The following is a 14,563-nucleotide window of genomic DNA, read 5'->3' on the forward strand; positions in this document are numbered from 1 at the left end:
TGATGGTGGTGTGGTAGAGTAACAAGTGTTACTCGTACAAGTGATAGCGGTGTGGTACAGTAACAAGTGTTACTGGTACAAGTGATGGTGGTGTGGTACAGTAACAAGTGTTACTGGTACAAGTGATGGCGGTGTGGTACAGTAACAAGTGTTACTGGTACAAGTGACGGTGGTGTGGTAGAGTAACAAGTGTTACTATTGCAAGTGGTGGTGGTGTTGTAAAGTAACAAGTGTTACTTGTACAAGTGATGGTCGTGTTGTACAGTAAAAAGTGTTACTGGAATAAATGGTGCGGGTGTGGTACAATGAAAAGTGTTACTTTTATAAGTGATGGTGGTGTGGCCCAGAAACAAGTGTTACTGGTACAATTGGTGGTGTTGTGGTACAGTAACAAGTGTTATTGGTACAAGGAATGGCGGTGTGGAACAGTAACCAGTGTTACTGGTACAAGTGATGGTGGTGAGGTACAGTAACAAGTGTTACTGGTTCAAGTTATGGTGGTGTGGTAAAGTAGCAACTGTTAGTGGTACAAGTGATTATGGTGTGGAACAGTAACAAGTGGTACTGGAATAAGTGATGTTGGTGTGGTGCAGTAACAAGTGTTCCTGGTACAAGTGGTGGTGGTATTGTGGTACAATGACAGGTGTTACTGGTACAAGTGATGGTGGGGCGGTACAGTGACAACTGTTAATGGTACAAGTGTTGGTGGTGTGGTGCAGTAACAAGTGTTTCTGGTACAAGTGACATGGGTGTGGTTCAGTAACAAGTGTTACTGGTGCATGTGGTGGTGGTGTTCAACAGTAAAAAGTGTTACTGGTAAAAGTGACGGTGGTGTGGTACAGTAACAAGTGTTACTGGTACAAGTGGTGGTTGTGTGGTACAGTAACAAATGCTACTTGTACAAGTGGTAGTGGTGTGGTACAGTAACAAGTGCTACTAGTACAAGTGGTGATAGTGCGGTACGGTAACAAGTGTTACTGGTACAAGTGATAGTGGTGTGGAACAGTAACAAGTGTTACTGGTATAAGTGGTGGTTTTGTGGTATATTAACAAGTGGTACTGGTTCAATTGGTGGTGGTGTTGAACAGTAACAAGTGTTGCTGGTGTAAGTGGTGATGGTGGTATGGTACCGTAACAAGTGTTACTGGTAAAATTGGTGATGGCGTGAATAGTAACAATTGTTACTGGTATAATTGGTGATGGCGTGAATAGTAACAAGTGTTACTTGAGTGGTGTACCAACAAGTGTTAATGGTACAAGTGGTTGAGGTGAGGTATATTAATAAGTGTTACTGGTACGAGTAGTGGTAGTGTGGTATATTAACAAGTGTTACTGGTATAAGTGGTAGAGGTGTGGCATAGTAACAAGTGTTACTGGTACAAGGGGTTCTGGTGTGGTATAGTAACAAGTGTTACTTGTACAAGTGATGGATGTGTGGTAGTGTGAAAAGTGTTACTGGTACAAGTGGTAGTGGTGTGGTACAGTAACAAGTGTTCCTAGAACAAGTGGTGGAGTTGTAGTACAGTCCCAAGTGTTAATGATACAAGTGAGGGTTGTGTGGTAGAGTAGCAAGTGTTACTGGTGCAAGTGGTGGTGGCGTGGTACAGTAACAAGTGTTACTGGTACAAGTGATGGTGGTGTGGTACAGTAACAAGTGTTCCTAGTACAAGTGGTGGAGGTGTGGTACAGTCCCAAGTGTTAATGATACAAGTGAGGGTTGTGTGGTAGAGTAGCAAGTGTTACTGGTGCAAGTGGTGGTGGTGTGATACAGAAACAAGTATTACTGGTACAAGTGGTGTTGGTGTGGTACAGTAACAAGTGTTACTGATGAAAGAGGTGGTGATGTGGTACAGTAAGAAGTGTTACTGGTACATGTGGTGGTGGTGTGGAACAGTAACAAGTGTTACTGGTAGAAGTGAAGCTGGAGTGACACAGTAACAAGAGTTGCTGGTGTACGTGGTGGTGTGGTACAGTAACAAGTGTTACTGGTTTAAGTGATGGTCGTGTGGTGCAGTAACAAGTGTTACTGGTACATGTGATGGTGATGTGGTACAGTAACAAGTGTTACTGGTTCAAGTGTCGGTGATGTGGTATAGTAACAAATGTTAATGGAACAAGTGATGGTGGTGTTGAACAGAAACAAGTGTTACTGGTACAAGCGATGGTGGTGTGGTACAGTAACAAGTGTAACTGGTACAAGCGTTTTTGGTGTGGCACAGTAACAAGTGTTACTGGTGCAAGTGATGGGGGTTTGTTAAAGTGATAAGTGTTATTGGTGCAAGTTATGGAGGTGTGGTACAGTAACAAGTGTTACTGGTAAAAGTGATGGTGGTGTGGTACAGTAACAAGTGTTACTGGTAAAAGTGATGGTGGTGTGGTACAGTAACAAGTGTTACTGGTGTAAGTGGTGGTGTGTGGTACAATGGCAAGTGTTACTGGTACAAGCGATGGTGGTGGGGTACACTAACAAGTGTTACTGGTAAAAGTGATGGTGGTGTGGTACAGTAACAAGTGTTACTGGTGTAAGTGGTGGTGTGTGGTACAATGGGAAGTGTTACTGGTACAAGTGATGGTGGTGTGGTACAGTAACAAGTGTTACTGGTACAAGTGGTGATGGTGAGGTACAGTAACAAGTGTTACTGGTACAAGTGATGGTGGTGTGGTAAAGAAGCCAGTGTTACTGGTACAAGTGATGGTGGTTGGTACAGTAACAAGTGTTACTGGTACAAGCTTTAGTGGTGTGGTACAATGACAAGTGGTACTGGTACAAGTGGTGGTGGTGTGATGCAGAAACAAGTGTTACTGGTACAAGTTTTAGTGGTGTGGTACAATGAAAAGTGTTACTGGTGCAAGTGATGGTGGTGTGGTACAGTAACAAGTGTTACTGGTGTAAGTGGTGGTGATGTGGTACAGTAACAAGTGTTACTGGTACAAGTGACGGTGGAGTGGTACAGTAACAAGAATTACTGGTACAAGTTTTAGTGGTGTGGTACAATGACAAGTGTTACTGGTACAAGTGGTGGTGGTGTGGTGCAGTAACAAGTGTTACTGGTACAAGTGATGGTGGTGTGGTACAATGGCAAGTGTTACTGGTACAAGTGATGGTGGTGTGGTACAGTAGCAAGTGTTACTGGTACAAGTGGTGGTGGTGTGGTACAGTAACAAGTGTTACTGGTACAAGTGACGGTGGAGTGGTACAGTAACAAGTGTTACTGGTACAAGTTTTAGTGGTGTGGTACAATGAGAAGTGTTACTGGTACAAGCGGTGGTGGTGTGGAACAGAAACAAGTGTTACTGGTACTAGTGGTGGTGGTGTTGTACAGTAACAATTGTTACTGGTAAAAGTGGTGGTGGTGTTGTACAGTAACAAGTGTTACTGGTACAAGTGGTGGTGGTGTGGTAGAGTAAAAAGTGTTACTGGTACAAGTGGTGGTGGTGTGGTAGAGTAAAAAGTGATGATTTTGTGGTAGAATAAAAGTGTTACTGGTGCAATTGGTGTTAGTGAAGTACAGTAACAAGTGTTACTGGAACAAGTGGTGTTGGTGTTGTACATAAAAAAGTTATACTGGTACAAGTGGTGGTGGTGTGGTAAAGCAACAAGTGTTACTGATTCAAGTGTCTGTCATGTGGTACAGTAACAAGTGTTGATGGTACAAGTGGTGGTGGTGTGGTACAATGACAAGTGTTACTGGTAAAAGTGATGGTGGTGTGGTACAGAGACAAGTGTTACTGGTACAAGTGTTGGTGGTGTGGTACAGTAACAAGTATTACTGGTACAAGTGATGGTGGTGTGTTACAGTGACAAGTGTTACTGGTACAAGTGTTGGTGGTGTGGTACAGTAACAAGTGTTACTGGTACAAGTGATGGTGGTGTGGTAGAGTAACAAGTGTTACTATTACAAGTGGTGGTGGTGTGGTACAATGAAAAGTATTACTTTTACAAGTGATGGTAGTGTGGTACAGTAACAAGTGTTACTTGCAAAAGTGATGGCGGTGTGGTACAGTAACAAGTGTTACTGGTACAAGTGGTGGTGGTGTGTTGCAGTAACAAGTGTTACTGGTACAAGAAATGATGTTGCCGTACAGTAACAAGTGTTACTGGTGCAAGTGGTGGTGGTGTTGTACAGCAACAAGTGTTACTGGTACAAGTGATGGTGGTGTGTTACAGTGACAAGTGGTACTGGTACAAGTGATGGTGTGGTACAGTAACAAGTGTTACTGGTGCAAGTGATGGCGGTGTGGAACAGTAACAAGTGCTACTGGCACAAATGATGGTGGTGTGGTACAGTAACAAGTGTTACTGGAACAAGTGATGGGGTTGTACAGTAACAAGTGTTACTGGTACAAGTGGTAGTGGTGTGGTACAATGACAAGTGTTACTGGTACAAGTGGTGGTGGTGTGGTGCAGAAACAAGTGTTACTGGTACAAGTGATGGTGGTGTGGTACAATGACAAGCGTTACTGGTACAAGTGGTGGTGGTGTGGTACAGTAACAAGTGTTACTGGCACAAGTGATGGTGGTGTGGTACAGTAACAAGCGTTACTGGTACAAGTGATGGTTGTGTGGTACAGTAATAAGTGTTGCTGGTACAAGTGATGGTGGTGTGGCACAGTAACAAGTCTTGCTGGTACAAGTGATGGTGGTGAGGTAGAGTAACAAGTGTAACTGGAACAAGTAATGGAGGTTTGGAACAGTAACGAGTGTTAGTGGTACAAGTGATGGTGGTGTGGTACTTGTAAGTGCTACTGGTACAAGTGGTAGTGGTGTGGTAAAATGATTAGTGTTACTGGTACAAGTGATGGTGGTGTGGTACAGTAACAAGTGTTACTGGTACAAGTGGTAGCGGTGTGGTACAATGATAAGTGTTACTGGTACAAGTGATAGCGGTGTGGTAGAGTAACAAGTGTTACTATTGCAAGTGGTGGTGGTGCTGTACAGTAACAAGTGTTACTTGTACAAGTGGTGGTCGTGTGGTACAATGAAAAGTATTACTTTTACAAGTGATGGTGGTGTGGCCCAGTAACAAGTGTTACTGGTACAATTGGTGGTTTTGTGGTACAGTAACAAGTGTTATTGGTACAAGGAATGGCGGTGTGGAACAGTAACGAGTGTTACCGGTACAAGTGATGGTGGTGTGGTACAGTAACAAGTGTTACTTGTTCAAGTTATGGTGGTGTGGTAAAGTAGCAACTGTTAGTGGTACAAGTGATTATGGTGTGGAACAGTTACAAGTGTTACTGGAATAAGTGATGTTGGTGTGGTGCAGTAACAAGTGTTCCTGGTACAAGTGGTGGTTGTGTGGTACAATGACAGGTGTTACTGGTACAAGTGGTGGTGGTATTGTGGTACAATGACAGGTGTTACTGGTACAAGTGATGGTGGTGTGGTACAGTAACAAGTGTTACTTGTACAAGTGATGGCGGTGTGGTACAGTAACAAGTGTTACTGGTACAAGTGGTGGTGGTGTGGTGCAGTAACAAGTGTTACTGGTACAAGTAATGGAGGTGCCGTACAGTAACAAGTGTTACTGGTACATGTGATGGTGGTGTGTTACAGTGACAAGTGGTACTGGTACAAGTGATGGTGGTGTGGTACAGTAACAAGTGTTAATTGAACAAGTGATGGTGGTGTGGTACAGTAACAAGTGTTACTGGTACAAGTGATTGAGGTGTGGAACAGTAACAAGTGCTACTGGCACAAATGATGGTGGTGTGGTACAGTAACAAGTGTTACTGGAACAAGTGATGGTGGGGTTGTACAGTAACATGTGTTACTGGTGCAAATGGTAGTGGTGTGGTACAATGACAAGTGTTACTGGTACAAGTTGTGGTGGTGTGGTGCAGTAACAAGTGTTCCTGGTACAAGTGGTGGTGGTATTGTGGTACAATGACAGGTGTTATTGGTACAAGTGATGGTGGTGCGGTACAGTGACAAGTGTTAATGGTACAAGTGTTGGTGGTGTGGTGCAGTAACAAGTGTCTCTGGTACAAGTGATGGTGGTGTGTTACAGTGACAAGTGGCACTGGTACAAGTGATGGTTGTGTGGTATAGTAACAAGTGTTACTTGTGCAAGTGATGGTTGTGAGGTACAGTAACAAGTGTTACTGGTACAAGTGATGGCGGTGTGGTACAGTAAAAAGTGTGACTGGTATAAGTGGTGATGGTGTGGTGCAGTAACAAGTGTTTCTGGTACAAGTGAGAGGGGTGTGGTTCAGTAACAAGTGTGACTGGTATAAGTGATGGTGGTGTGGTGCAGTAACAAGTGTTACTGGTAAAAGTGACGGTGGTGTGGTACAGTAACAAGTGTTACTGGTACAAGTGGCGGTTGTGTGGTACAGTAACAAATGCTACTGGTACAAGTGGTAGTGGTGTGGTACAGTAACAAGTGCTACTAGTACAAGTGGTGATAGTGCGGTACAGTAACAAGTGTTACTGGTACAAGTGATAGTGGACTGGAACAGTAACAACTGTTACTGGTATAAGTGGTTGTAGTGTGGTATATTAACAGGTGGTACTGGTTCATTTGGTGGTGGTGTTGAACAGTAACAAGTGTTGCTGGTGTAAGTGGTGATGGTGGTATGGTACCGTAACAAGTGTTACTGGTATAATTGGTGATGGCGTGAATAGTAACAATTGTTACTGGTATAATTGGTGATGGCGTGAATAGTAACAAGTGTTACTTGAGTGGTGTACCAACAAGTGTTAATGGTACAAGTGGTTGATGTGAGGTATAGTAATAAGTGTTACTGGTAAGAGTTGTGGTAGTGTGGTATATTAACAAGTGTTTCTGGTATAAGTGGTAGTGGTGTGGCATAGTAACAAGTGTTACTGGTACAAGGGGTTCTGGTGTGGTATAGTAAAAAGTGTTACTTGTACAAGTGATGGATGTGTGGTAGAGTGAAAAGTGTTACTGGTACAAGTGGTAGTGGTGTGGTACAGTAACAAGTGTTCCTAGTACAAGTGGTGGAGGTGTGGTACAGTCCCAAGTGTTAATGATACAAGTGAGGGTTGTGTGGTAGAGTAGCAAGTGTTACTGGTGCAAGTGGTGGTGGCGTGGTACAGTAACAAGTGTTACTGGTACAAGTGATGGTGGTGTGATACAGAAACAAGTGTTACTGGTACAAGTGGTGTTGGTGTGGTACAGTAACAAGTGTTACTGGTTTAAGTGATGGTCGTGTGGTACAGTAACAAGTGTTACTGGTTCAAGTGTCGGTGATGTGGTATAGTAACAAGTGTTAATGGAACAAGTGGTGGAGGTGTGGTACAGTGACAAGTGTTACTGGTACAAGCGTTTTTGGTGTGGCACAGTAACAAGTGTTACTGGTGCAAGTGATGGGGATTTGTTAAAGTGATAAGTGTTACTTGAACAAGTGATGGTGGTGTTGAACAGAAACAAGTGTTACTGGTACAAGTGATTGTGGTGTGGTACAGTAACAAGTGTTACTGGTACAAGTGATGGTTTTGTGGTACAGTAACAAGTGTTACTGGTGTAAGTGGTGGTGTGTGGTACATTGGCAAGTGTTACTGGTACAAGCGATGGTGGTGGGGTACACTAACAAGTGTTACTGGTAAAAGTGATGGTGGTGTGGTACAGTAACAAGTGTTACTGGTGTAAGTGGTGGTGTGTGGTACAATGGGAAGTGTTACTGGTACAAGTGATGGTGGTGTGGTACAGTAACAAGTGTTACTGGTACAAGTGGTGATGGTGAGGTACAGTAACAAGTGTTACTGGTACAAGCTTTAGTGGTGTGGTACAATGACAAGTGGTACTGGTACAAGTGGTGGTGGTGTGGTGCAGTAACAAGTGTTACTGGTGCAAGTTATGGTGGTGTTGAACAGAAACAAGTGTTACTGGTACAAGTGATGAAAAGTGGAACAGTAACAAGTGTTACTGGTACAAGTGATGGTAGTGTGGTACAGTAACAAGTGTTACTGGTGCAAGTGATGGTTGTGTGGTAAAGTAACAAGTGTTACTGGTGTAAGTGGTGGTGGTGTGGTACAGTAACAAGTGTTACGGGTACAAGTGACGGTGGAGTGGTACAGTAACAAGTGTTACTGGTACAAGTTTTAGTGGTGTGGTACAATGAGAAGTGTTACTGGTACAAGTGGTGGTGGTGTGGTGCAGTAACAAGTGCTACTGGCACAAATGATGGTGGTGTGGTACAGTAACAAGTGTTACTGGAACAAGTGATGGGGTTGTACAGTAACAAGTGTTACTGGTACAAGTGGTAGTGGTGTGGTACAATGACAAGTGTTACTGGTACAAGTGGTGGTGGTGTGGTGCAGTAACAAGTGTTACTGGTACAAGTGATGGTGGTGTGGTACAATGACAAGTGTTACTGGTACAAGTGGTGGTGGTGTGGTACAGTAACAAGTGTTACTGGCACAAGTGATGGTGGTGTGGTACAGTAACAAGCGTTACTGGTACAAGTGATGGTTGTGTGGTACAGTAATAAGTGTTGTTGGTACAAGTGATGGTGGTGTGGCACAGTAACAAGTGTTACTGGTACAAGTGATGGTGGTGAGGTAGAGTAACAAGTGTTACTGGAATAAGTAATAGAGGTTTGGAACAGTAACGAGTGTTAGTGGTACAAGTGATGGTGGTGTGGTATAGTAACAAGTGCTACTGGTACAAGTGGTGGAGGTGTGGTACAGTCCCAAGTGTTAATGGTACAAGTGAGTGTTGTGTGGTAGAGTAGCAAGTGTTACTGGTGCAAGTGGTGGTGGCGTGGTACAGTAACAAGTGTTACTGGTACAAGTGATGGTGGTGTGGTACAGAAACAAGTGTTGCTGGTACAAGTGGTGTTGGGGTTACAGTAACAAGTGTTACATGTGCTAGAGGTGGTGATGTGGTACAGTAAGAAGTGTTATTGGTACATGTGGTGGTGGTGTGGAACAGTAACAAGTGTTACTGGTAGAAGTGAAGCTGGAGTGACACAGTAACAAGCGTTGCTGGTGTACGTGGTGGTGGTGGTGTGGTACAGTAACAAGTGTTACTGGTTCAAGTGTCGGTGATGTGGTATAGTAACAAGTGTTAATGGAACAAGTGATGGTGGTGTTGAACAGAAACAAGTGTTACTGGTACAAGCGATGGTGGTGTGGTACAGTAACAAGTGTTACTGGTAAAAGTGATGGTGGTGTGGTACAGTAACAAGTGTTACTGGTACAAGTGATGGTGGTGTGGTACAGTAACAAGTGTTACTGGTGTAAGTGGTGGTGGTATGGTTCAATGGCAAGTGTTACTGGTACAAGTGATGGTGGTGCTGAACAGAAACAAGTGTTACTGGTAAAAGTGATGGTGGTGTGGTACAGTAAGAAGTGTTACTGGTGTAAGTGGTGGTGGTGTGGTACAATGGCAAGTGTTACTGGTACTAGTGATGGTGGTGTGGTAGAGTAACAAGTGTTACTTGTACAAGTGATGGTCGTGTTGTACAGTAAAAAGTGTTACTGGTATAAGTGGTGCTCGTGTGGTACAATGAAAATTGTTACTTTTACAAGTGATGGTGGTGTGGCCCAGTAACAAGTGTTATTGGTACAATTGGTGGTTTTGTGGTACAGTAACAAGTGTTATTGGTACAAGGAATGGCGGTGTGGAACAGCAACCAGTGTTACTGGTACAAGTGATGGTGGTGTGGTACAGTAACAAGTGTTACTGGTTCAAGTTATGGTGGTGTGGTAAAGTAGCAACTGTTAGTGGTACAAGTGATTATGGTGTGGAACAGTTACAAGTGTTACTGGAATAAGTGATGTTGGTGTGGTGCAGTAACAAGTGTTCCTGGTACAAGTGGTGGTGGTATTGTGGTACAATGACAGGTGTTACTGGTACAAGTGATGGTGGTGTGGTACAGTAACAAGTGTTACTTGTACAAGTGATGGCGGTGTGGTACAGTAACAAGTGTTACTGGTACAAGTGGTGGTGGTGTGGTGCAGTAACAAGTGTTACTGGTACAAGTAATGGAGGTGCCGTATAGTAACAAGTGTTACTGGTGCAAGTAGTGGTGGTGTTGTACAGAAACAAGTGTTACTGATACATGTGATGGTGGTGTGTTACAGTGACAAGTGGTACTGGTACAAGTGATGGTGGTGTGGTACAGTAACAAGTGTTAATTGAACAAGTGATGGTGGTGTGGTACAGTAACAAGTGTTACTGGTACAAGTGATAGCGGTGTGGAAGAGTAACAAGTGCTACTGGCACAAATGATGGTGGTGTGGTACAGTAACAAGTGTTACTGGAACAAGTGATGGTGGGGTTGTACAGTAACAAGTGTTACTGGTACAAATGGTAGTGGTGTGGTACAATGACAAGTGTTACTGGTAAAAGTTGTGGTGGTGTGGTGCAGTAACAAGTGTTCCTGGTACAAGTGGTGGTGGTATTGTGGTACAATGACAGGTGTTACTGGTACAAGTGATGGTGGTGCGGTACAGTGACAAGTGTTAATGGTACAAGTGCTGGTGGTGTGGTGCAGTAACAAGTGTCTCTGGTACAAGTGATGGTGGTTTGGTTCAGTGACCAGTGGTACAGGTACAAGTGATGGTTGTGTGGTACAGTAACAAGTGTGACTGGTACAAGTGATGGCGGTGTGGTACAGTAAGAAGTGTTACTGGTACAAGTGATGGCGGTGTGGTACAGTAACAAGTGTGACTGGTATAAGTGGTGATGGTGTGGTGCAGTAACAAGTGTTTCTGGTACAAGTGATAGGGGTGTGGTTCAGTAACAAGTGTTACTTGTACAAGTGATGGTTGTGTGGTATAGTAACAAGTGTCACTGGTACAAGTGATGGCGGTGTGGTACAGTAACAAGTGTGACTGGAACAAGTGATGGCGGTGTGGTACAGTAACAAGTGTTACTGGTACAAGCGTTTTTGGTGTGGCACAGTAACAAGTGTTACTGGTGCAAGTGATGGGGGTTTGTTAAAGTGATAAGTGTTATTGGTGCAAGTTATGGAGGTGTGGTACAGTAACAAGTGTTACTGGTAAAAGTGATGGTGGTGTGGTACAGTAACAAGTGTTACTGGTACAAGTGGTGGTTGTGTGGTACAGTAACAAGTGTTTCTGGTACAAGTGATAGGGGTGTGGTTCAGTAACAAGTGTTACTGGTGCAAGTGGTGATGGTGTGGTGCAGTAACAAGTGTTTCTGGTACAAGTGATAGGGGTGTGGTTCAGTAACAAGTGTTACTGGTGCAAGTGGTGGTGGTGTTGTACAGTAACAAGTGTTACTGGTAAAAGTGACGGTGGTGTGGTACAGTAACAAGTGTTACTGGTACAAGTGGTGGTTGTGTGGTACAGTAACAAATGCTACTGGTACAAGTGGTAGTGGTGTGGTACTGTAACAAGTGCTACTAGTACAAGTGGTGATAGTGCGGTACAGTAACAAGTGTTACTGGTACAAGTGATAGTGGACTGGAACAGTAACAAGTGTTACTGGTATAAGTGGTTGTAGTGTGGTATATTAACAGGTGGTACTGGTTCATTTGGTGGTGGTGTTGAACAGTAACAAGTGTTGCTGGAGTAAGTGGTGATGGTGGTATGGTACCGTAACAAGTGTTACTGGTATAATTGGTGATGGCGTGAATAGTAACAAGTGTTAGTTGAGTGGTATATCAACAAGTGTTAATGGTACAAGTGGTTGAGGTGAGGTATAGTAATAAGTGTTACTGGTACGAGTGTTGGTAGTGTGGTATATTGACAAGTGTTACTGGTACAAGTGGTAGTGGTGTGGTATAGTAACAAGCGTTACTGGTCCAAGGGTTTCTGGTGTGGTATAGTAACAAGTGTTACTTGTACAAGTGATGGATGTGTGGTAGAGTGAAAAGTGTTACTGGTACAAGTGGTAGTGATGTGGTACAGTAACAAGTGTTCCTGGTACAAGTGGTGGAGGTGTGGTACAGTCCCAAGTGTTAATGGTACAAGTGAGTGTTGTGTGGTAGAGTAGCAAGTGTTACTGGTGCAAGTGGTGGTGGCGTGGTACAGTAACAAGTGTTACTGGTACAAGTGATGGTGGTGAGGTACAGAAACAAGTGTTGCTGGTACAAGTGGTGTTGGTGTTACAGTAACAAGTGTTACTGGCGCAAGATGTGGTGATGTGGTGCAGTAAGAAGTGTTATTGGTACATGTGGTGGTGGTGTGGAACAGTAACAAGTGTTACTGGTAGAAGTGAAGCTGGAGTGACACAGTAACAAGCGTTGCTGGTGTACGTGGTGGTGTGGTACAGTAACAAGTGTTACTGGTTCAAGTGTCGGTGATGTGGTATAGTAACAAGTGTTAATGGAACAAGTGATGGTGGTGTTGAACAGAAACAAGTGTTACTGGTACAAGCGATGGTGGTGTGGTACAGTAACAAGTGTTACTGGTAAAAGTGATGGTGGTGTGGAACAGTAACAAGTGTTACTGGTACAAGTGATGGTGGTGTGGTACAGTAACAAGTGTTACTGGTGTAAGTGGTGGTGGTGTGGTACAATGGCAAGTGTTACTGGTACAAGTGATGGTGGTGTTGAACAGAAACAAGTGTTACTGGTAAAAGTGATGGTGGTGTGGTACAGTAACAAGTGTTACTGGTACAAGTGATGGTGGTGTGGTACAGTAACAAGTGTTACTGGTACAAGCGATAGTGGTGTGGTACAGAAACCAGTGTTATTGGTACAAGTGATAGTGGAGTGGTACAGTAACAAGTGTTACTGGTACAAGTTTTAGTGGTGTGGTACAATGACAAGTGTTACTGGTACAAGTGATGGTGGTGTGGTGCAGTAACAAGTGTTACTGGAACAAGTGATGGTGGTGTGGAACAGTAACAATTGTTACTGGTACAAGTGGTGGTGGTGTTGTACAGTAACAAGTGTTACTTTTACAAGTGATGGTGTGGTACAGTAACAAGTGTTACTTGAACAAGTGATGGTGGAGTGGTACAGTTACAAGTGTTACTTGTACAAGTGATGGCGGTGTGGTACAGTAACAAGTGTTACTGGTACAAGTGGTGGTGGTGTGGTGCAGTAACAAGTGTTACTGGTACAAGTAATGGTGGTGCCGTACAGTAACAAGTGTTACTGGTACAAGTGGTGGTGGTGTTGTACAGTAACAAGTGTTACTGGTACATGTGATGGTGGTGTGTTACAGTGACAAGTGGTACTGGTACAAGCGATGGTGGTGTGGTACAGTAACAAGTGTTAATTGAACAAGTGATGTTGGTGTGATACAGTAACAAGTGTTACTGGTACAAGTGATGGCGGTGTGGAACAGTAACAAGTGCTACTGGCACAAATGATGGTGGTGTGGTACAGTAACAAGTGTTACTGGAACAAGTGATGGTGGGGTTGTACAGTAACAAGTGTTACTGGTACAAATGGTAGTGGTGTGGTACAATGACAAGTGTTACTGGTACAAGTGGTGGTGGTGTGGTGCAGTAACAAGTGTTACTGGTGCAAGTGATGGTGGTGTGGTACAATGACAAGTGTTACTGGTACAAGTGGTGGTGGTGTCGTACAGTAACAAGTGTTACTGGCACAAGTGATGGAGGTGTGGTAAAGTAACAAGCGTTACTGGTACAAGTGATGATTGTGTGGTACAGTAATAAGTGTTGCTGGTACAAGTGATTGTGGTGTGGCACAGTAACAAGTGTTACTGGTACAAGTGATGGTGGCGTGGTACAGTAACAAGTGCTACTGGTACAAGTGGTAGTGGTGTGGTAAAATGATAAGTGTTACTGGTACAAGTGACGTTGGTGAGGTGTAGTAACAAGTGTTACTCCTACAAGTGGTAGCGGTGTGGTACAATGATAAGTGTTTCTGGTGCAAGTGATGGTGACGTGGTACTGTTACAAGTTTTACTGGTACAAGTGATGGCGGTGTGGTACAGTAACAAGTGTTACTGGTACAAGTGATGGTGGTTTGGTACAGTAACAAGTGGTACTGGTACAAGTGATGGTGGTGTGGTACAGTAACAAGTGTTACTTGTACAAGTGATGGTCGTGTTGTACAGTAAAAAGTGTTACTGGTATAAGTGGTGCGGGTGTGGTACAATGACAAGTATTACTTTTACAAGTGATGGTGGTGTGGCCCAGTAACAAGTGTTACTGGTACAATTGGTGGTGTTGTTGTAGAGTAACAAGTGTTATTGGTACAAGGAAAGGCGGTGTGGATCAGTAACCAGTGTTACTGGTACAAGTGATGGTGGTGTGGTACAGTAACAAGTGTTACTGGTACAAGAGGTAGTGGTGTGGTACAATGACAAGTGTTACTGGTTCAAGTGATGGTGGTGTGGTACAGTAACAACTGTTACTGGTTCAAGTTATGGTGGTGTGGTAAAGTAGCAAGTGTTAGTGGTACAAGTGATTATGGTGTGGAACAGTAACAAGTGTTACTGGTATAAGTGATGTTGGTGTGGTGCAGTAACAAGTGTTCCTGGAACAAATGGTGGTGGTATTGTGGTACAATGACAGGTGTTACTGGTACAAGTGAGGGTGGTGCGGTACAGTGACAAGTGTTAATGGTACATGTGTTGGTGGTGTGGTGCAGTAACAAGTGTTTCTGGTACAAGTGATGGTGGTATGTTACAGTGAGAAGTGGTACT

The 14,563-nt window shown here is 43.6% G+C and overlaps 1 protein-coding gene across 1 annotated transcript in view; it reads right to left on the reverse strand.

The window, feature by feature from the left end:
* Positions 1-14,563, reverse strand: part of LOC128702899 (beta-alanyl-bioamine nonribosomal peptide synthetase ebony-like) — a gene marked incomplete at its 5' end in the record, with an annotated part of 330,023 nt that overhangs the window by 235,344 nt on the left and 80,116 nt on the right. The window lies entirely within an intron of this gene.

The sequence above is a fragment of the Cherax quadricarinatus genome, unplaced genomic scaffold, assembly GCF_038502225.1.
Source record: "Cherax quadricarinatus isolate ZL_2023a unplaced genomic scaffold, ASM3850222v1 Contig62, whole genome shotgun sequence".
NCBI classification, from domain to species: Eukaryota; Metazoa; Arthropoda; class Malacostraca; order Decapoda; family Parastacidae; genus Cherax; species Cherax quadricarinatus.